General features: G+C 30.0%; 1 protein-coding gene across 3 annotated transcripts in view; it reads right to left on the bottom strand.

Moving 5' to 3' along the window:
* Nucleotides 1-19,394, bottom strand: part of LOC122523085 — a 29,012-nt gene extending 9,618 nt beyond the window's left edge. For 2 of the 3 annotated variants that reach the window (XM_043644638.1, XM_043644640.1), the window contains exon 1: nucleotides 17,665-19,394. The gene's annotated coding sequence lies outside the window, so the exon portion shown is untranslated. The remainder of the gene's footprint in view (nucleotides 1-17,664) is intronic. The other variant, XM_043644639.1, reaches the window with a different exon arrangement.
* Between the last annotated feature and the right edge of the window lie 4,902 nt (nucleotides 19,395-24,296).

Here is a 24,296-nt window from a genome sequence, read left to right as displayed (position 1 = left end):
ATATAAGCGTGGTTAGCTCAGAAATTGGTAAGCGAAATCCGTGGCATGTAATCCCGACAGTCGTCATGGTTTAACTGTCGCTTAAGTGATGCTTCTAGTGTGCAGAGAATGCATATGGAAATTTGGATATTAATCTATAAAACATGACGAATTTCTAATAGCTTTTGATATATCCGTTTCTTTTCTTTGTTGTTGTTGTTGTTTTTTTCATCTTCATTTTATTTCATCAACAAAAGTGATACGAATTTTTCGTAAGAAAAAAAAAAGTAAAAAAAAAAACCATAGAAAATATGAGAATACAACAAAAATTAATGGAGAAATAAAAAGGAAGATCGTTGTATTTCCAATTATCGTTTTTCGCGGCAACGTTTTACTCGTTTTATCGTATCAAAATAAAGATCAAATATTATGATTTTATTTTCTCCTTAGTTTAAAATAGATCTTACGAAATATAGCTTTAGCTTCTTACTGATCCAAAACACGTACGAATTCGCACGTACTACTTATTGTTAACCTTTTTTCCTTCGCATCGCATCGTGGTAGTATTCACGTTGGTGAATCTTTTCAAAATAACCTTTCAAACCCGTCACGTAAACCTTCATTTTGATTTAAAAACCTTTCCATCCGATCTATCTGTCCAAGTTTATTTCTTGTAACGATTCAACATTTAAACTTTCCATTTGTTTGATCGTAAATTGTACCGTTTATTTTCCAAGTGGTGCTAGTTCATTTTTTAATGATCAAACAAAAAATTTTCATCGCGTCGGAAGACGTAAATTTTCAATTTTGTGAATAACATTTTGTCTTTATTTTCTTTACGAATAAGTATATCAAATTTTGGAACGTTCGTTTCTATTAAATCTTCGCATTGTTAATTTATTTGACCTACGCCACTGGTTTCTGAACTAAAAGCCATAGAGAAAGGGAATACACGGATTAACTAACACTATACCGGTACACTACGATACACTAGAATACAACAAAGGATTTACAATTTGATTGGCTGTATTCCACCCCGTACCTACCCCTCTTCTCCCCCCTTATTATCACTCACACATAGATTCTTGAAGTGTTTGACACTCGAAGAGTTAAAGAACGAGCATTGTACCTTTCCATTCGGCAAAGCAATCCTTTGCCGTTAATTTAAGATACACTCCAAGATTGGGTGGTATAAAGTAAAATAGAGAGAAAAGAAAAGAAGGGTGGAAGAAATACCCTTGAGCGAGTAAGATGAAACATCACTTGGTGAGCCCCTTTTCTTGGTTATATTTTATATACCTAACCGTTTCGTTGAAAATATATCCCCTTCTTAGGCCGTTCAATCCCCCCCTCCACCTTTTTTCGTTTCTTTTTTTCTACTTTTTTCGATTACGAAAATTCCCTCTTTTCCTTCTGTCGTTTCTTTTCTTCCGTTCGTAAAAATAATTAATTCGAAGAAAGATAATAAATGATATTCTTTTTTTTTTTTCTAATACAAAGCGAACAAGAAATTCTCTCCTTCGCATCATTCATGGAAAATGAATAAAATAAATCTAAGCATAGACATATAAATTTAAACACGAATACACACTTGTATGAATTTTTAATAACATCTGTTGGAAATATATATGTATAAATATTTTAGAAAAAAATTTATGAGTTTGTAAGATTTATCTTATCACAAGGAATTTAATAAAATAAATTTAAGCATTTACATAAATTCAAATATGAATTAGTACGAGTTTTTGATAACATCTTTTGGAAAAGATATTTTTAGAGAAAATTTTTGTAAAAAGAAAAGTTTCAAAAGATTTACCTTATTACAAGGAACTCGCTAATTTTCATCGGCTACAAATTTTCCACGAGAAATATCGAAGAGCTCGATATTGGGTGTTCACGTTTCGTTGGTTAATGGATCGTGGTACAACGTGAAAAGGTCAGTCGATACTCGAAGCAACGATCAAAGGGCTTGTGGAAACGTAACTTATATAAAAGGGTTCCTCTCTCTTTCTCTCTATATATATATATCTATGTATATCTGTATATATGTATATACAGCTTCGTAGAAAATTTTATATATTAGTTAGTTAATTATACTACAATAAATTACTAAATTATATTCTATCATAGATTGTACATTATTCTATGTATTTTCAATAGAAATGTTCTCTTCGAATATTATTAATATTACAATAACAAAATTAATCATTCAAAGATAGTGAAATAATAAATATTATAAAAAGAAATTTTTAAAACAATTTAAAGCTCCAATTAATATCGATTATATTTATTATATATATATGATTTTTTTTTTAAAAGAAAATACATTTTCTTCTTTTCATATTTTTCCAACATATTTGTTTCTTTTCTTTTTAAAAAGGAAAAAAAAAAGTAAAACCATCGCGTAGGAGCTCTTCATTTGAATATTATAATATTTATGAAATTCAATCACAATTCTTATCTTTGATTGCATCCAGGATTCAAAGGTTAAATCTAGAAAAAGGATCAAAGCTATTACGTCATAACGCACACATTTCGAATATCTCATTATTACATCTGCAATACGGTTTGCCGACTATACATATTTATATGAGATTCACACACACATATAATATCCTATTGTAGTGAATAATACGCTGAAATATATGGAATGGTTCATATATGCACATACAATGCACAGGGGTGTTCAATCTTTTAGATTTCCTGTACCACATTGGAAAAAGATGAATTGTTTATGATCACGCATCGATCATTATTTTATTTTCAATTAATGTTATTATTTCAGAATCATTTGATGAATCTTTGATTATTTAAAGAACCGTGTTTTAATTTCAAAATTTATCGATTATTAATTAACAACCTGTTCAAATAATATTTGTAATATTATTAACACGTGTTTAGTGTTTAGTGCACGTTTTTTGCTTGAATTTTCATTCAAACGATTTGATGCATTTCGATTTATTTTAATAAATATGTCAGTGTTTACCACCGGTGGTATTTACTATGTTGTTTTAAATGAAATTAAATATTTTCAAAAGTTAACTCTTTTTAAAAACACAACGATAAATCGACCATGAATCGTAACAATGAGAATTTGCATCGTAAATCCTCGTAAACGTACAGGAAGAGAGAATCCTTTTAACCTATTTAATCCTATCGTTAGGAGATTATACGGGTACCTTAATGTCATTCGTATTACCTTTGTATTGTACATATTGTATACATAGAATCGTATCAATTGTTTTTCGTGTGTACATAAAACAAAAAAACAAAATAGGAAACAAGAAAAAAGAAAAGAAAAAAAAAGAAATGACGAATGGTAGTTAAATGAAAGAATAAGCCATAAAAATCAATATGTGTATGATGCGTGTATATCATAAAATAAAATCCACAAAATTCTTATGGTAAATCTATTTATTTTATATTTTTCAAATATTTTCCAACTGCTCTCAGTATTCGTACCCATTTAAATATATAAAAAAGAAAGTATACATATATATATATATATATATATATGTTAACGTTAATATACAAAAACCAATTATTCTACAAATCATCTAGGTAATGTACACATTAACAGCTTTCGAGCTTTAGCGGTAACATATATATCCTCATAATTAAGAGCAATACTCTGTTTTTTTTTTAAGATAAAAAAGAAAGAAGAAAAAGAAAAAAGGTCTGATTTTGAGGGTACAATGATCCTTAATTATTCTCCTTAACTGGCACAACCCCGATTCACGTACTCAATCTTGGGGGATTGAGTCGAGTCAGGCATAGCAGTAGGAACCTTTAAAACCAAGCAGAATTGGATTTAATTGATCGATCGATCTTTCTACTCGATCAATCGTCGCCTGTCGTCGTCTGTCGTCACTTGGTTTTAAAATGTCCAAGATAATCTTATTCTTTTTTAAAACCAATTTGTTGTTTCATTAACAACGAGATAAGAAATTTGTAAATTAACGACAATTATTTTATACGTACTTTTAATTATAACAAAATAAATCAAAATACATAGTGCATTTATCGTTTGTGACAATTCGACCAATGGAAATTGCTTTCCTATAAGATTGAAACTAAATATTCCTATACGTGGTAGTAGTTAATGGTTTTAGTCGAAGTAATCGAATTATTCGGTGGTCGTGAATATTACAAAGTGCATTAGAATTTCTTCTTAATGTTAGATAAGCATTAAAAGTTTAATATTAGTTACATTAAATCGTGATCGAGTTATTTTAGAGATAAATAAATAAGAGAGAAAGAGGAAGAGAGAAATAGAGATAATGGGAGACGTTGATGAACTAAAATGAAAATGGAATAACGTGTTTGTATGAATGAGAAATTGTTGCCATTCCTTTCTCTTCTTTAGAGTAATATGTAAATACGTATACGTATACATATACCATACACACATACACACACACACACACACACACACACACAAGTACACAAGAAACAAAAAAGACAAAAATAAACGTTTGCAATACAGAGATGCTTGCTTCAGTTTTTTTACTATGACGCAATGCAGTTTTGCACTTTTGCACATAAAAGTATATTTGAGCTCGTCTCGTGTTCTTTTTATTTACCCCTATTACATTTCTTTATTTCTTTATTTCTTTATTTCTTTCTTTCTTTATTTATTTATTTATTTATTTCATCTCTCTCTATATATTTTTTTCCCTATTTTTTTTTTCATTTACATTGTTATTAAAAAGAAAAAGCTAGCAGCGTTATTTAGAGAGTAAAAAATTGTTTCCAATATCGAATTATCTTTACACACACGCATACATACACATACACACAGAGGTACAAAATATCAACGACTTCGATATTATCTTGTTCCATATCTCAAGAAAACTTTTTATTTTAACACAGAAGATTTCTCGTGGAAATTCCTTTGATAATTTCCTATCGATTTTCAATTTTGATTAATGAAACATTCGTTCGTTTTATAAGAACCTTCGACATAAATTTTTATTAATTATTTTCACCTTTGTGGATTCGTTAATTATCTTTCCCATCATATAGTGCAATGCATTTTTCATTCCTATCTTTTTTTTTCAAGCTTTTTCTTTCTTATTTTTAAGGATCGGTTGATTAATGGTCATTCGTTGGATGTTCAATTTACTTGCCCAAAATAGAAATAGGTTATTTTTCGTAGATAAATTTATTCCGTTCATAGCATCAGATACTTTCTATGTGTCGCGAACGTGGTATTAGTTTAATTAGTTATATGTAATAATCAATATAAAGTTGCCATTGGAAATCATTAGATCGTTAATTAGTAGATATATATATATATATATCGAATATATTGTTTATAATTTCATGTAACTGTGAGGTAGGTGCATAACTCGTCTATTGAATAATAAATCGTAATGGACAGTAGTACTGTAGAGAAATTAGAATATTCGTTAATTTTCAACACTATTACACGAGCAATGTGATTCAACAAAATTTATAATATAATATATTATATATATTACCGTTCCAAACCTAGAAAACCGTTAATGTGTACATAATCTAGCTAATCTGCGGACTTTAAAGTCGAGGAACTGATTTTTTCACTTTAGCGGAAACATTTATATATGTATTACACGAGCAATGTGATTCAACAAAATTTATAAATAATATATTATTATTACCGTTGCCAAACCTAGAAAACCGTTAATGTGTACATAGCTAGCATCTGCGGACTTTAAAGTCGAGGAACTGATTTCTTCACTTTAGCGGAAACATTTATATATGTGTTGGTAATTATACCAATGAACTATAAGTCACAAAATTGGAATAATAAATTTGATGATTTATTTGATGATATAAATAAATCATCAAATAAATTTGTATCATTGTTCTTGACTCAAGTCACCATCATAATTAATTTCTGACGCCTTTATAGAATCGTTAAATCGTTTAAAAATGAAACAACTCTTTTATGTATTAAAAATATTTTAAAATATATATTTATTTTGTTCCAAACAATATACATACTTCTTGAAAATGATTTTTAATTAATTTTGTAGATTATATCCTTGAAATGACTACCATTCCATAACCTCTAATGGTCTAATCATTTTTGTGTGAATCACCTTTGTATTATATATAGAAAATAAAAAGAAAATAAATAAATGTATAGAGAGATCATATCGAATGGATATTCCCAGCATTATTTTCAGAAGCAATATAGAAAATGTTATGCTTATAAATACGTTTGCAACGATACGATTTAGTTGATTTGTTATCTGGGGAGAAGGATTCACGTTCATGAAGGAAAATACGGAAAATCGTGGATGAAAAGGTTGTACGGTGAATACAAAAAAAAAAACACGTGCACAATCTCCGGAAATCTATATAAAAATATATCGAATCTTCAACTATAGAAGAGATTTTTCTTTACCTACGATGTTATTTCTGATTTTAACGGATAAATATTTTTTCTTATATTTCTCGAAGAAAAGATTCTAACGAGAAAAGTAAAATATTATTTTACTTTGGAAATATCTCGTAAAATATCGATTTAAATATACTTTTCTAAATTGTTCCTTACCCTTGTGGTTTATTGTTTTTCATAGTTAGAACATCCCCTTGCTATTAGACAGTTTGGTATGTGGATAACCAACGAACCCGTTAGGAGTATTATCCAAACAATCTCGAACCGGCAAGCAAACAAACTAGCAACCAACCAACCAACCAACCAACCAAGCCAGTACTTCGACTTGACTTAACAATAAACTGTCCTACCTTCTACGTAAATTTATAGATGTTCAACATATACGAAAATATATATGAGCCGTTTATTTTGAAAATGATGTAAGTCCATTTATGTTCGAGTCGAGATATTGAAGGGGTTTGCTGCGTTAGAATAAATTTAAAAATATAAATAACAGATGACAGAGTAGAATAATGTTTTTGAGTTTGTAAAGGGTGTCAAATTGATCATAATTAACATTATTTAAGAAATAATATGTTTTTGATGGCTATGATTGGACTCACGCCACTTTAAAAACAAACTTTTTCATCATTTCATTAAACAGCAAATTTTTATCTTACAAAAAATCTTCAATGATTATTAATATTTAGTAAGAAGTTGTTTCAGAATGAAAAGGATCATGTAAAAATGTAACTATTATTTATGTACATGCATATGGTACAATAGACACACGTCTTTGCGATCGTCATATTTTATTCTTTTCTTTGTATTCTCGACTATACGTAAAATGTAATATTTTTCTTATTGTTAGACAAATATTGTCATTGCTATCCAGTAATATAAGGTAAAGTTAAAACATATTTTCTCAAATTAATGTACGTTTCTTCTACGATCCATTTACGAAAGAAATTTTTCAAGTGAAAATGAAAAAGATGATCTTAAAAACGAAAGAGTATCCTCTTGGGTATCTCTCAAAGTTTGCATTTCATTTTGCCGCACATTCTACTCATTTCTTTTTTTCTATTTATCCTTTTTTGTACTCTCTTTGGCTATTTCACACTTTATTTTCGTTACCATTCAAAATATATAGTTTTTCTCCCTGCAACTTTTTCCTCTAGTCAGTGAAGAAGTTGATCCCAATATATCATATTTTTTGCCACGATATTTAGTTGCGAAGCAAAAATAGCGACTAAACTAACGAACGAACAAAAAAGAAAAGAAAAAGGAAAGATTTTCAAAAGGAAAAAAAAAAAGAAACAAATAGTCGATAGTTTTGATTTATTTATTTGCTTATTATTATTTTAAATTGGAGATAAGATCTTTGGTTGCATCGTTAAAGTTTTCTCGATATATCGGTTGCAATATTCTTTTCATAGAACGAGCTCGAAATAAAGCAAGTTTCTACGTGGAATATCCAGTGAGAAGATGGAGAGGAAGAAGAAGAAGAAGAATGCGGATGTCGGAGGTATTAAATTCCAAGGGTGTCGTGAAATGCACGACGTAGTGTCGCGACAGATCAAAATTCGAAATTTTTATCGTAACAGATGTACACTTATGGTATCGTATCTTTATCTTTCTCTACTTTTTTGCTACCTTTATTTTTTCTTATCCAACGAAGAAACAATTTTCGATTTTTCGATGAAAAAAAAAGATCGTTAAGACAACACGATAATTATTATATCGAAACACTTAATACAAAGATGTCCGATATTGAAAAGGATTTTTTTCCTAACCTTACTTTTTTATTTTTTTTAGGAAATCGTAGTTACGAAAAACTTTTCAGTGGAAAGAAAGAAAGGAATATAAAAGAATGAAAAAAAAAATATGGGAAAGGGGCTTCGTTAACGGGAAAAACCCACGCTCCTCGAGGGTTGTTTTATTTCGATATTTCGTTTTATTTTTCGCGTTTGTATCGTCATTGTTGGATATCTTCGTCCCCTTTTTTTCATCATTTTGGTTTTTAATTTCTTCTTCTTCTACTGCTCGTTAAATTCAGTACTCGTTCGACTGTTGAAAAAAAAAAGAATTGTCGAGGTCTTCGTGCTCATTTAAAAGTGGATCTTCGTGAGCATAAACCATCACGTGCGAGTCCCTTGACAATCGATATTACTTGGGTTATCAAATTAAATTTATGTTACATTATTGCGAATAACGCGAGTGTCATCATCGAGAAATAATGGATGAACTCTAATGATTTAATATATATTTTTTATTTATGTTAATGCTCAAACGATCGCGTGGTTATGTCATTTCGTAAAATTATTCGCAAACGTTTAAATTTTCCATGCGAACCTTGACACAGAAAATTTATGAAGAGGGATCGATAAATGCTGGGTTTAAAATTAGAAAATAAAAAAAGCTTCTTCTTCTTCTTCTTGAGAATAAGGAAAAGAAAAATAGAAGTTATAGGCACGTTTTTACAATATCACAAGTCACCATTTGTTTCTTGAAAATAGTCTAGTTTCATCCCTTAACGTTCGTTCTACTTTCATTAATACTTTCCGTTCTCATTTACTTTCGTTCTTTCTTTAACGTTTCTCGCGTGCTTTCTCTCCCGTTTCAATGAAAATTGCAATTAGCGGAGGTAGCGTGTGATATCTTCGTGAGAAGCAACCGTCTATGTATTTCAAACTGACTGTTAGACGTTTTGTATTATCGAGGGATAGAATTTTCCCTTACTCGTAATTCTAACGTTTTACGATTAAGACAGTTAAAACAGTTTTTAATCTACGTACAATTTTCTATAATGTAATATAGAAAATATTACTTATGTAATTGAGCAAGAAAAAATAATTTTGAAATTGTTCAAGTTACCGATTACTCGACGTTATAAACGTATATTTATTTTATTATTAATAGTATTAGAAATAAAATTATTGGCAGAGTTATTGGGATGGAAAGAAAGGAATGTTCGAGTTGATAGAGTTGACTATAGTTCGAAAAACAAAAAAAAAAGAAACAAGACAGCTTCTTCTTCTTCTTCTTCTTCTTCTCTTCCTATAGAATCAATTTGTTTTGGAAAGTTAGGTTAACGTGAAGGCAACGTGAAATACAGGAAAAAAAAAAGGAACAACTGACGGGTATTGACTGACGTGAGCTTGTAAAGCTTGTAAAGCTCACGTAAAATAATCCTTTTCGTTTACTGTGTTAGTTAAAAGAAAACACTCTTGATTGTTGGTTGAACCAAGCAGCTAAATTTTTATATTCTTCATTATTGATATTTATTAATTTCAAATTTGTATGTTCTATGTGCTTTGTCTTTTCTTTTCTTTTTGTTGTCCATCGATAAAAATACAAAAGTATTCCACTTTGGTCATTGGTGTTTTCTTTTCTTCTTTTTTTTTCTTTTTGTTAACCAATGTCACGACAAATAGATTTCCTCAACGCTTTTCCGTCATCGTCGTCCTGTTCGAAGTTTTAAGCTTCAGTTGAGTGCTCGTATATTTTTATCAACACGTTCTTTATTTTTCTTTCTGTCTACTTTAATTCTCTCTCACTTTCTCAAAAAAATACCTACACCTGCGACACGAATCTATGCTTCCTACGGTAGTATGTTTTTATTATTTGATACGTTTTAGTAGATCTATTTTGCCTCTCTCTCTCTCTCTCTCTTTTCTTTTTTTTTTGCATTAAAGTTTGTTCGGAGAAAAGTTTTCGATAACCGTCAAACCGGCATTTCAGCGTTAATGGAAGTTGGGCATCGAGTAAAGTTCATCTGTGTGAACTGTTAGTTGTTAGTTGTAATTGATTCTGTAGACAATAGACCTATTAAATTTATTCAATGGTATTAGAACTTTTAAACAATGTATTTCATTCTAAATCTTTCGAATCGTTGCTCTGAACGATGAAGAAAAAAGAAAAAAAAAAAAGGAGAGTATTTTTTGTTATGCTTATTTTTGTCTATCTTATAATATATTAAATTGAAAATTATTAAATTTAAAAAAGATTGTACAAAGAAATTGAACGTTGATCGCGTCCAAGTATTTTAATGCAGTCTCATGAAACTTCTATAAAAGAAAGAAAATTCAAATTCGATGAGAGGTATTATTAATAATCGCAAATGTAAAATATTAGTGACATATTTTCGATTCTCATACTTTATCCGTCCGAATCAATTCTGAATTGAATTTTCTCATCTTTCTTTTTTTCTTTACATCCGTCAATTTCTCATTCACGATAGAAGGAAAGAATATTTTTTACCGATTTTTAATCTTCCATACACGCCAGGTTGCTGACGATTGAGAAACGTACTAAGATTAAAAAGAGTACAAACAAACAAAAATAACATACGAAAAGGAATCTGGAAGAAGAAACGAAAAAGATATTCGCCAAGTGGACAAGAAAAAAAAACAAGATAAGTCGTAAATCTACGCTAGAGTGATTCCATTATCTCATTCCTTTCCCTTTGCATTCACAATTTTGTCGAGAACTTTGCTTTTTCCTTCCTCCTTTCTTCCCTTTATTTTTTTTTCCATTCCTTATTCCTTCGCGAAAAGAAGAAGGGGAAAAATAAAAAAGTAAAAAAAATAACAAGATTTAAACGGCAAACCAAAAGAACAACCAACTTTTAACTGCGACTAGTTCCCACGTAGTTCTGTCACTATAGTAATACATATTTTATATATATATATATGAATATATTTCATGTACTTTTCTATATACATGTATATATGTATATAAGAAATCATTTGGGAACTTTTCACACGAAATTCTTTCAACTATTCATGAAGTAAAACTCGTTCGTCTTAGATCGAAACTTCGTCGACGTAATAATATTGTCTTCCACGTCCTGTAAATTACGAGGATCCTTTTTTTCTCTATTTCTTTTTTTCCCTTTTATCGTTTATCTCAGTGTGATCGATTATTCCTATTCGAGTCTCTTCATTATCTTTTTTTTCCTTTTTTTTTCTTACTTTCTTTCATCTTTTATCCATGCTAACGAGATCCCTTTTATCAATCTCAATCGGTTTTTAACGATCCGAAATGGAAATTGAATTCGATCGGTTCCATCATTGTTCCACGATTGTTTTATTCCCTTTAAATACCTTTTTTCTTCTTCTTCTTCATTGTTTTTTTTTTATTTTCTATATTCAAATTTTATTCGTTACGTTTATTCTATAATTTCGTGTATTTTGTTTTATATGTGAGGTTAGATAAGATATTGTGCAAATGTAGGTTATGTTTGTCGAAAACATATAGACATTTACAGACAGAGTAACAGGTGGTATAACAAGACACTCCTTGTAACTCGACTATTTCGTTAAGAGCTTATAAATATCGTGGTATCGTTTCTAAGAAGGTTAATATAATGTGAGTAATATAATTTAAGAGCTTCCTTACACGTGACATTTATTATCTTTCTATGGAGAGAACATTAATTCTTTGAAACTGTTTGTTATCTCGTAACTTTTGTTGCTCTTTTCCAACCCCTTAGCGTGAGAAATATCGTTTAAAGTTTTTTTTACAAATTACATTTTTTTATTATTTGTGTATTTATATTATAGATAAAATTATTGCTGTCAAATGATTTGTACTCTGGTAACTTTTGTTCTTTTACAAACCCCTCAACGTGAAAAATATCGTTTAAAGTTTTATTACTAGCTAGATTTATTGTATTTTTACTTATATTACAGATAAAATGATTACTTTCAAATGATTTGTTATCCGATAACTTCATTTTTTTACAACCCTCGGTACGAGAAATATTGTTTGAAGTTGTTTTTAGATAAAATGGTTGGTTATCTTGTAAGATTTTTTTGTTATTGTCAACCATTACACTTGACTCGATATTCTTCACTCTATTGTGATACTTCCATTGTGTACTACCACTCCACGTTTTTGTTATATTTTTTTTATCGTTTTATCCATTTAAAAGCATGATACAGAGCTTTTTCGTGAGGTGCCTCGTGAATAGGTACTCTTTAGTAGATTAAAAAATATAGTTTCACGCTATAGAAAAGAGAAAAGTTCGTGGCGTCGCGAGAAAGTGGAAGAAGAAGAAGTAGAAGAAGTCGTAAAGCTCAAAGCTCGGTATCGTCGTTTTTGAAAAAAAAAAAAGAAAAAAGAAAAGAAAAAAAAAAGATTTCAGAGGATCGAGGTTAACGTAAACATTTGCTTTTCTTCTTGATGGTTTTTCGATTAAGTATATTTCTTGTATCGTTTTAAGTTCAGGTCTTAGAATGTCTATTAAATTCACTCGAATCACTATCGAAGAAATATTATTTCTTTTTTTCTTTTTTTATTTCCAATCTTCAATAAGATTCAATAGTGTGTCTTTCGAGAAACTTCAAATTAATCATATCCTAAGTGAAAAGAAAGTAGACAAACTGATCTGTTTCTTTTCAATCGACCGTTTCGAAAGAAAGATAGTATAGAGTGATATTGAGAGAGTGAGAGTGTGTGAGAGAGAGAGAGAGAGAGAGAGAGAGAAAAGCAAAGATAGAGATTGATTCTCCTTTGAATTTTATTCATCTCAGTTTGAACAGTTTTCCTTCCTATGAAAAGTTCTAATCTTTTTCGACCTTTTCTCAAGTATTTGTAATATTAACTATTATAAGTTCACAGATACGAGCTTTCTTTTTTTTCTATCGAATAAGATAAGATAAATTAAAAAAAAAAGAGAAGGAGATAGATAAATCCTTTGACATACAAATAAAATAGAATTAGATAAATATTAATTTTTTAAAAAATTATTTAATTTTATTCAACTAAATTAATTATGTATAACGATATATATTCATGTTATTAAACATCATTTAATGTGTTGTAGAAAATATGTATTATAATAATAACAAAAAGAGGGAGGAAAAATGTAAGCAAAATAAGGATAAGACATTGTAAAAGACTTTGTAAATTGTGAAATAAAAACCTGTTAACTAACTAACTACTGATAACAAATTATATACTTGACGACATAATACAATATTAATGGACAATATAAAAATAAAAAAAAATAAGTAGTCATGTTAAGTATGAAAATAGTGACGTTTTCTGTACGTCATTCTATGCCGATGGATTTTAATCGAAAGGAAAAGACAAAAATAAAGTAGGCTAAAAAGAAACAAAAATGAAAAAACCTTTGAATCCTTGCTGTGAATGAACTAATCGGAAAAGCCAAGAATACCAAACAGACTAATCCACATATTCTCTCTCTCTCTTTTTCTTTCTTTTTATATTTTCTCTCTTTTTTCTCCTCTCGGTTACTTTGAAAACTCTTTGTAATTTCTATGCTCTTTCAGTTGGGGAACCTTTTGTTACTTGAAAAAAAAAAAATAAAATAAAAATTTGTCGACCAGGGTTTTATCTACTATATTTCGAGACACGAGAAAACAATTAAAAAAAAGTTTCATTGAAGTATCAACTTTATTCGCATCACGCGAGTACTCAATTGAGAATTTCTATATAAGCATCTTAGAGTTGCTGGTGGTATTTTTATTCTTTTGTTACTTGTTTCTACGATACAAAAGAAACCAAACCTTTTCGAAAGCCATATCGTGTCAGAGTTTTAGCGGAAAAAGATACTGGCAGGGGGGTGAGGGATTGGTAGGTTGGTAAGTAGTGCACAAAAATTAACCCTAAACGTCTTCTTTTTCTTCTTTTTCTTTTTTCTTCGTATCCTTTCTTCGAACAGGATCATGTTGACAACACCTCTCCCCCTTTTCTCTGATATTTCGTATCATTTCTCTTTTTGTTCGTTAGAGGCTTTTCTACGAATGGTAGAAAAATCAATTTGATCTTTCATTTTTTATTTTCATTTACTTTTTCATCCCTCTACTACCCATTATTCAAAAGCAAAAAAAAAGAGATAAAGGAAGAAAGAGAGGGAAAAAAAATAAATCAAAATTTTGGTTTTCTGATAACAAATCATTCTTGTTGACTACCAAATCATTCCCTTTTTTTTTCATTGACGAATCATTGCCACTTTGTTAACTCGAAATAATCACGCTTCGGTTGCTTTTACACGAATTAATTGATACGATTGATTTACACGGCGTTGATATATGCTCGAGTATCTCTAAAATTACAGAAAAAAATAGAGAGAAAGCGAGAGAGAGAGAGAGTAAAGCAAAGTCGTAGAATTGTTCGAAAACTAAATTAACGAGTATCATTTTCTAACTTTATTTAATTTCATTTTATTTTGATACGTTGTTGATATTGCTGTTGTTTCAACTATCAAAGTTTAATGATAAATAAAATATGAATACTGCATTTAAATACTTATTTAATATCAATAATTAAATTCTGATTAATAAATTAATCAAATCTGTTATTAAATTCTACTTAATTAATACCTTATTAATGTAATTCATTCTTACTCATCTTTTGACGTTCTACTAATTATAAAATAAAAGAAAACAAAAAAAAAATTAAACGATTGTCATAATTGTCATATGCGTCGACGAAAAATTAATTTATTTTGTTTCTCTTGTGAATAACAATAATGTACAGAATATAAACGAAACTAAAGCAAATTATTATAAACAACAATACGAGCAACACTTTCTTTCATGGTAAATGAAGATAAGAAAGAGTGAGCTTTTAAAAATTGTGTCGTGCGGCGACGATTAAACTCTCGTATTTTCTCAGCTAGCTATTGCTAGATAATGGAACGATATTTTAACGTCGTCGTCATTTTCTTTATACTAATGTAAGTACGGACGTTAATTAAAAAATTAATTTGCGGAAAAATAGAAACGCGAAGAAAATTAGATCTGACGTGTATTTCGTATATAATTTTGTGATTATTTATAATTATTTATATATAATTACCCACCGGGGACGCGTACATTTATTTTTTCTACGATATAATTAACGACATTTTTATTTGTTCAACTCGTTCACAACATAAATTTATATTTTACATGTCAAAATGTTAATTATTAACCGGCACATCGTCATATCGTTTCGTTTAATTATATTTTTCATTTGAATTTATTTGATTATTTTATTATATTATGTTGTTATTTTAATTGTATCACCAAAATCTCGTAGTTTTATTTTGTCATTAAGAAAATGAGAATCGTAGTTAAGGGTAGCCAGCCTTATATTAGGAAGGTAGGTAGAAATTGAAGAAGGTCACAGGAACGTAAGAGAGAGAAAGAGAGAGAGAGAGAGACTACCTACTGGGATTTTGGTTGGTCGTTGAGACGATAAGGGCGACTCATCACACGTGGATAAAAAAGAAAAAGAAACGAGGCCAATCTTTCTTCTTTTTTTTTCTTCTCTGACAAATCGATACGTTAGTTCAATATTTATTGTTTTTAGGTAAACAATTTCTTTAAAAGTGAATTTTAGCTTTTTCATTTAACTCGTTTAGAACATATTTTCTATTTTTGTCTCCTTTGTTTCTTCTCTCTCTCTCTCTCTCTCTCTCTCTCTCTCTCCCTCTCCCTCTCTCTCTCTGTTTCTCTCTCTTTCTCTCTAAAGAAAGAGATTAACATTTCCAACGCGAAATTTAAACGTTTAAACAAGACTAGATTTTAAGTACTTTTTTTTTCCTTCGTGTTTCTTTATCTCGCGTTAAGATTGTTGAGAAAAGTCAAGAAGAGGATTATTGTCAGGAATTTTAACTCCGACCAATCTTTTTACGTTTCTTTATTTTCCCCTCCCCCTACCCCCATTTCATTTTTCTTTCTATTTCTCTTTCTTTTGTGTATATATATCCTAACGGGAACGATATCCACGAGTAAAAACACTGAATTCTTGAAAGGTTCAAGTTTCTCGTCTCGTTAACCCGTTGACCTCGTTGTTATCAATTTCAGATAGAATTTTACCCGTGAGGAAATATATCCGTTTACTCTTTACTTCGTTATTTCAATAAAATAAGTTAACGTTTAGGTGCTCGATAGATCGCAACAAATAGAATTCATCTTATTTTTTTTTTCTTTTTTCTTATATTTTCTTTATTTTTATTCTTTCCACAGAAAACGGGGATCTTCTATTTGCTTGCATTAACTCTTTGAGAGTGTTGAATACTTTTAACTGAAGTATTTTCTAGTAACTGAAATTATTATAAACAGATTCTAATAATAAATTATATTTAATATGAATACTTTTAACTGAAGTGTTTTCTAGTGACTGATATTATTATAACCAGATTCTAATAATTAATTGTATTTAATATGAATACTTTTAACTGAAGTGTTTTCTAGTGACTGATATTATTATAACCAGATTCTAATAATTAATTATATTTAATATGAACACTTTTAAAACTGAAGTGTTTTCTAATGACTGATATTATTATAACCAAATTCTAGTAATTAATTATATTTAATACGAATACTTTTAACACTGAAGTGTTTTTTAATGACTGATATTATTATAAACAGATTTTAATAATAAATTATACTTAATATTTAAAGTGTGTCTAATAAGAGTCGAAACAATAATCAATACGCAAACGAACAATACATTATTTGCATTATATTGACGAACAATACATTATTTGCATTTATATTGACAAACATATATATGCATCTGTAGATCACATTGACAACTTTTATCAAACGCATATATGCGTTTATAGAAACGAAAGGGTTATTAAACCGTTGATATTTGTTGAATTTATCTTTGCTCGTCAAAAAAAAAGAAGAGAAACAAAACGCTTGTTGTTGACGTCTTATCAGCGATAAAACGTTGATACGTACGAAATGAAAAAGAAATAGTAAACCAGGAGCGTAAGTTATTCGTCCTTATAACGGCCCTACACAACGTTTTCGATCGATCGTCGAAGGACGACGCGAGATTGGAGAGCGGAAGGAAAAAAGAAAAAAAGAAAAAAAGAAAAAACGAAAGGAAGAAAGAAAGAAAGAAAGAAAGAAAGATAGAAAGGAAAAAAGAAAGGAGAAAAATAAAAGAAGAAAAACGAAATGTACTTTGCCGTTTGGCCATTTGGCTAGGTGACTCGCGAATGAAATCGAGTATCGAAAGCCGATATGTGCTGGCGAAGAACAAAAAAAAAAGAAGAAAAAATGCCTATCATCGGGATTACGTTCAACGCGTGCGTCAAATTACGAATGTTCGAGAAAGCATTTTCTTCCGAATCATCAAATAGATAAATATACCTCCTTGAGAAAATCACAATTGTACGCTTTTTAAGTTTTCATTGTATTGAAAAGATTTATCATCCTTTCGTTTATCCATCAAACGCGATCTATTATGATTGTCCTTGGTGTAGGAATTTTATAATTAAACAAAACAAAAATCAAACAAATTATCATTCGTTGCAATATTTTTCTTTAAATTAATCAACGTACCTTAAATGTTTTATTAATGAAGCACGAAATCCACACGTTTTTACTGGAAAACTTCGAGTTGTTGTTGTTGTTGTTGTTGATAGTTGGCGAACACTAAATTAGAATTAACGTTGATCATTTTAAATTAAAATTCACTTATATCTCAGCGTTTATAATTTCTTAACGTTTAAACACCTAGAACGCACGAAAATTGATCCTGATTCGTATTAAGGTCGCGAGTAACTAATGCTGATCCATTTCCATTTAAAGGTGAACATCTGTTAGGTATAATACCCTTCTTTCACACTCGGGAAAATTCGAGGAGTACATTAACACGCATTATCGATCATCATTCCTCTTTTTCTTCCTTTCTCTTTCATTTTTCTTTCTCTCTCTCTCTTTATTTTTTTGGTATTTTGTTGGATATTATTAATTTTTCTTCGTATATATATACATATATATGTATATATAAATTGGATTTGTGAGAATTGGATTAACAATTATCGACAATACGTTGTTATCGAAAATCTTATTCGATCGATATTATTATTATTATTATTATTATTATTATTATTATTATTATTATTATTATTATTATTATTATTATTCGATTAAAATCGTCGTAATCGTAATCCAGTTTCGATATAGTACGCCATCTAATACGATTATTGTATCATATTCGATTAACACAAGCACCAAATGCATGCGTGCGTGCGTGTGTTACTGGCGATAATTTTAGTCGAGCCACGAGGTAAATCGGTCGTACACGTTCGTTTGGGGTGGTCAATATAGTCAAGTACGAAGGGCTCCCGGTATACACACAGGATCCACCCTTTAATAAAATCTAGTCACGTTTCTATTATTTCTCTCTCTCTTTTTTTTTTTTATTTTGGAAATTTGAACAACCGCGAAGACTATGCCGTACGAATAATGATACTTGTATAAATTTTTCTTGTTCCTTTCTTTCTTTATTACACACCTATAAGGTGAGATTAATCATTAAACCTTGAAACATTTTCAAAAACCTTGAAAAACATTTCGTACTCGATTAAACCCAAGAAAATTCTTATCAAGTATTCTTCGAAGTATCTCTTCGGATAAAAGTAACAAGTTTATTTCGATCAGTTTCTTCTCAACTAACGAATCGTATAGTTTCGAGTTGTATCAACAAAAAAAAAGAAATTAACCCCTTCAGGCATCCCGTACTTTTTTGTTTTTATTTTCTAAATAATTTGTCCAAACGTTTCGCGAAATAATGATCTAGTTTGGCTTTGAAGTTTCTACGCGAACGCGTTTTTTTTTTTATTCTTGTCTTTTCGAACACACGTTGCTTTGTACCGCGTTATTTGATTTGTTTTTTGTTTTGTTCGTTACAAACCTTTCGTACAGTATTTGATTTTTCTAAAACCTTTTGACTCGTACGATCATCCCCTTTTTCAAAGTATTTTCTTTTTGCCTTTTGTTTTTGTTTTCTTCCCCCTTTTTATTTCGTCGGACGATTACTCTGTCAACTACGAGAGACAGAGGGTTTAGTTTTTTGTTCCTTTTTTTTCTAAACACACTTCGTCGTTGTTACGGTTGATACGAATTGGAATAAACAGAATGGTCGTTGAAATGTTGTTTGCGAACGGACAATAAATCACGTTGGTCGATTGGTTGGGAGGAGAAAAACACGTTACTTCGCAACGCGTTGTTTCTTGCGTATTCTTTTAAAAAAGAAATCGCATGTTCGTCGAACGACGGCTCTTGGCCGACTGATTGCGAAATCCTAAAAGACCACTCTCGCGGTCTTTCACTGCGCGCCACGGTATTATTCGAGCACATGCGCGTATTGCATTACACGCGGATCAAATTCTGACCTGAGAAATGGGACGACCTCGAACAAATTCATTTCTAGGTTCTGTCAACTTATTTCAAATCTTTTTAATAATATAAATCGTACCAGGTGTTCTTCATCATACCGCTATTAACATCTTGTCTGCAAGTGCTACAGTTATCCTTCTAATTGATTTCTTATGATTCAATCGGTTTACTGTTTTCTATCCCATTTCCATCTAACAATTAATAAATTCTGACGTGAAATAGAACAAGCTCGAGAAATTAACTTCTAGATTCTGTCAACTTATTCCAAATCTTTATAATAATATAAATCCTACCTGGTGTGTTCTAAATCTTACCGCAATTAACATCTTATTCGTGAGTGTTACAGTTACCCTTCTATAATTGATTTCTTACAATTTTAACAATTAAAAGTATGCAATTTATTTTATAACTTCTAGATTCTGTCAACTTATTCGAATTATTTTTAATAATATAAATTCCACCAGGTGTGTTCTAATTTTTACCGCAATTAACATCTTGTCTGCAAATGCTACAATTATTCTTCTAATTGATTGCTTACGATTCTTACGATTAAAAGTATGCAATTTATCTCATAACTTCTAAATTCTGTCAACTTATTCGAATTATTTTTAATAATATAATTCGTACCAGGTGTTCTTCATCATAATGCAATTAACATCTTGTCTGCAAGTGCTACAGTTATTCTTTGTATTGATTTCTTGTTTTTAGGGATCACACCATCTATAATTCCATCTTCAGTTCACTCTTTTTTCCCTCCTTTCCCATCTTACAATTAATAGTAAACAATTGATCTTATGATCCCTGTCAATAACATTCAAGTGTCTGATATTTCTTGTTACTCTGTTTTAAGTGAAAGTGTACGATTAACGATGGAGTTGAAAATATCACTAAAATATTAATCACGTGTCGAATATTCGCGAGCAAAGTGGCCTAGAAAATGGCAAACATAATTATGGAGGCACAAGGATGTCAAATACCTGAGGAATAATATTGCTTTGAGCACCAACTGGAAATGTTGATCCACTCTCTTTCTCTCTCTCTTTCCCTATTTTTCATTCTCTTTCTTTATTTCTTTCTTTTTTTGTTTGTATGTGTGTGTACGTGTACATATGATGTATTCTAACGAAAAAGAAAAAAGAAAAAAATAAAACGTCGTGATACGTATTGCCGTCTGCTAATTTCAAGGAAACCACAGTACATCTATGCTCTTAACCTTTTCTCAAGCTCCCAGAAAGGAAAGTAGGTTACGTTAAGCTCGTTTTAGAACGCGTATACATAACCAGGAAAATAGAAGATGCAAAATAGCGAAGATTTTACGGTAAAAGGGAAGTTCGTTTATAATATACACATATAAGATATATATCAATTTCTCTCTATAGGTCTCCGTGTATATCTAGTCGAACTTTGTGGAAAGTACACGAAACATTATTCGACTTTCCTACGTGTCCATCAACTAGAATTCCTTTGCACAGTATGGCTTCGTGGTTTCAATATAAACTATTTTCAAATATCACGTATAATGTCCTATATGCAAATGTATATATATGTTTTATACTTTCTATTTATTAACATATACAATAAAGATTTATTGGGTTTAGTATACACGTATATAAAGCATTTCATTTTTCATTTTTCATTTTTCATTTTACATTTTACATTTTTCATTTTATCTCGTACGAACAATCGGTGGCTTTATACTGCATTGATTTTTCCGAACAAAATGTGGTTGAGCAGTTTCCGGACCATTTCGAATGTTACTACATACTACCTTTTGCTTTTTTCCTATACGTGATATGCTCGTATAATCCCAACATAATCCACGGTAACACCATAAAACCGTTGCGTAACATCTACATCTGCATGGGAATGTATCTGGAGCAAGGAATATCGAGGAAAATGATGATAAAGGAAACTCAAATGGATCATGATATCCGAAAGAAAATAAAATCAACCAACGAGCGCGTATCTCTTAACATTTTCTATTTGCCTTTTATTTTTTTCTTATTTTTTTCTTATTATAGAAGATTTCATTTCGTCAACGACGCCATTTAATCCCTTCTAATGCTATGGACGCTTATATGCGTTCAACGTAAACGATCCGTGTGGACTAAGGACGCATGCATGCGCTCGAAATTCTGTTTCTTATTAAAGATAATTCATTGAAACAAAATTTTGTCGTTACGTTGTCCGAGCATACTTGTGTACAAAATGATTTATGCATGACCGAGCAAACATTTGGGCGACTCGATGTACACACACACACGCACGTAAAACAAGCCAAATAATAGACATATACGTGTATTGTGGTTTGCCCATATATACAATACACTCTCACTCAGCCATATATTAACAAACACATATACATACATTGAACTACAAAGAGACTCCGTACTACAAAAATTTCGCATCAGAAAAGGTCGACATCGCAAAAACTTCACACACGCATGAACGAACACATACATATTTGTTATACGTAGGAAATAGAAGTATGTATAATCAGTATCTACCTAGTATAATTTATAATCGGTTTTAACGGTAGATTAATCGGCATTCGTAAAGACGTGTCATGAATTTGCTGTTGCTAATCTGATGCAAACAAATGCATATCTTAAGTATCAGATAAACGCACACAAAGGATATTGTTAATCCTTCGTTGAATATTATGCAATATCTAAAGAGTAATTTTCTTTGAAACTGTGTTGTTATATTTCCTTTTCTAAGGAATAATATGATACGAAATTCATTGAATTTTCAATTATAATAATTATTTTAATAATTATCATATAAAAATCATATATATTTTAATAATTATTTTAATAATTATTTTTAATAATTATCAATTATAATAAATGACGTTGTTTAACCCTTTGAATGCGGAGCTCGACCTAACGATTGCAATCACACGGGGACGGAATGATTTTTCTGTTAATGTTTTATTATTTTAATAAAAGAAAGAAAAGGAAACAAATTTCGAATCAAGACAAAATATTGATAAGCGCATATATGCGTCCTCAGTATTGTATAAGCGGATTGCTTTCGTTGGACGCATATATAAACCCATAGCATTCAAAGGCTTAATTAATGTTGTATTTATTATTAAAGAATATTATTCTAGAACTCGATGTACGGATCGAATCATTTTGAAATTCGCATACGTGACTAGGATCTATCGTTTGTAAAGTAAAAAATAAAACAAAGTTTTGTAAGAATCTTTGATAGAGGATTTCGATAAATGGGCAGAATCACAAGCAGGACTATGAACACTGGACCTAATTCCTTATCGAAGCAAACGTGTCAGAAGCCATTAGGTCAAGAGACGAGGACATCGTAGAACAGTCGCTTAGGATACACCGACATGCAACGTTTCACGAATTAGGTTTACGAGCAAAATGGACTTACTTGTCTTCTTCGTGAATACGATCTCTCTCTCTCTCTATCTCTCTCTCTCTTTCCCTTTTGCCTCACAGCTTAAATAATTGCACAATAATTAATTCTCCGAGTTTTAATGATTTTCTTATATTTTCAAAGACTACATGAATCGTTTATCTTAACATGTCAGCACTCCCGTTATGAGCATTTTGCTCACGCTCGAATTAAAACAACGATAATTTTTTTTTTTTATGAAATGGATAGTTAAAATTTTTTCTATCTTCATGAAATTTTATCTATTTTCAAAATATGAATTCCCTAAATTTCTCAATCCCATGTAAAGTTTAAAAAAAAATTTTTTTTTCGTGCACCTCAGAAATTGTAAGAGTGTTTCTGTTCATGGGAGTATAGGTGTAAGCATAAAAAATTTACTCTCGTTAGCGGTCGGGTCAGTTCGTGCATCTTCGTTAATTTACGGTTATTCGACTGAATTCGGTATAATTCGTTACTTTTAAATTTTATCCGTTACAAGTGCAATTAATGTACATGTATACAAACAAAAATGTGATAATAATTAAAAATAATTATTAAATAATTTTAATAATAAAAGAGAGAGAGAGTTCGCTTAACTCAGATGCCGTTTATGTAAGTATTTTTTTCCTTTAGAATAACTTGTCTTTATTATAATTTTCACTGACAACATTGTTGACATGTAGATAACCTAAAAGTATATTTACTTTATACTTGAAATTTAATATTTTTTAAAGCAGAAAACTTATTAAAAAGTTATTAAACGCGCGAAATATTTGACGCATGCGTACAGAGCGTGAGCAAATCTCTCATCACGAGAGTAAAAACTACCGAAAAATTCACGAGAATGTTGACTGGTTAAAAGTAGTGCAAGTAAAAAATTAATTAAAAATAATTTTCAAGAAGTATCGCTTGAAACAAAATAAATATGAATTTTGAAATATTTTTACTAGGTAAAACATTTGTTTTATTTTAAAGTGATTTAATGATTTTATAAACGCGTCAGAGATTAATTATGACAGTGACTCGAGTCAATAACAATGATGCAAATTATTTATGTAATGTGCACATTATTCATACTCATTAAAGTGAAAATAAAATCTTTGGTGGAACGACGACAGCAACGTTTCTGTACACTTAAATTAACATAATGTTATTTATCTAAAGAATCATGTTCATATAAATCTAACAATCAAGAAATAAGTTGATCAAATAAATCTGACGCAACTCGTCAAAGGTTAGTTGATTTTGTCTACAATTTAATTTCAACATAACAATATATAAAACATTTCGAGAGAAAGAGAGAGAGAGAGAGATTTGTGCTTATGAACCGTTTAAAATATGTATAAAGCAAAGTTGAAACGACAAAGAAATATATATGAGATTACGTT

This window comes from Polistes fuscatus, unplaced genomic scaffold (assembly GCF_010416935.1).
Source record: "Polistes fuscatus isolate 324 unplaced genomic scaffold, CU_Pfus_HIC Scaffold6, whole genome shotgun sequence".
Classification (NCBI taxonomy): domain Eukaryota; kingdom Metazoa; phylum Arthropoda; class Insecta; order Hymenoptera; family Vespidae; genus Polistes; species Polistes fuscatus.
The sequence above is the reverse complement of the archived record's forward strand: the minus strand, read 5'-3'. Positions and strand labels throughout refer to the sequence as shown.